This window comes from Chrysochloris asiatica, unplaced genomic scaffold, assembly GCF_000296735.1.
Source record: "Chrysochloris asiatica unplaced genomic scaffold, ChrAsi1.0 scaffold00080, whole genome shotgun sequence".
NCBI lineage: Eukaryota > Metazoa > Chordata > Mammalia > Afrosoricida > Chrysochloridae > Chrysochloris > Chrysochloris asiatica.
Window position 1 is genome coordinate 8983303 of NW_006408598.1, and position 789 is coordinate 8984091.

Sequence of the window (789 nt, forward strand, 5' to 3'; positions counted from 1 at the left end):
AATAGAAGTAGGTTATCCCCATATTAAAGGAGCATTGAGAGCCTGAGGCTAGAGAGGACTTTAGCCAGTGCTTGGAATCTGATGCAGCATACAGCAAGAACAAGCCAGCCGGTAAGGTAGGCGGGGCAGTTTTAATAGGGTATAAGAGGGCAGCTTTGAACTCAGCTAGAATTTCTCATCCTAGGATTGGTGTAGGACACTTGGGTAGGACTAGAAAGGCGTGTGAGAATGGGATCTCATGAAGTGAGCATCCTAGGGGTTCTGTGATGACAGGCTGAGTAGGGACTCTGTTAACCCCAACTATTAATGTAGGGTTAGGGTGTGTCCACCCTGAGTATTCTGGTAGAGCTGAGTAAGTGGCCCCCGTGGTGAGTCAAAAGAGGAAGTGTCTGGAAGGGAGCGCAGGTCCTGGGTGGGGGGTGGTTTCTCATGGGCTAGAAGGATTCGAGAAGGAGCGCAAGTCAGACAGAGAGAAGGATGAGAATAGAGAGAACCGAATGTTTGTACGTAGGGGACCTCAGGCCATTTGCCGCTGCTGCGCTGACAGAAGTTATCAAGGTCGTGAAGGGTGTTGAAATTGAAGGTGCCATTCTCTGGCCATTTGGAACCATGATCTTGATTACAGAAGAAGAGCAAGCGTCGTGGCTTGATATCAGGTTGTAGCCCTAGCGCCTTAAGATTGTGTAGGAGGCAGCCTAAGGGTGTGGAGTGAGGAGGTTTAGACGGTGAGGTTCCCATGATAATTGTGGGCCAGAGAGTTAGGGTGAGGATCAGGAAGCCTCCAAGGAG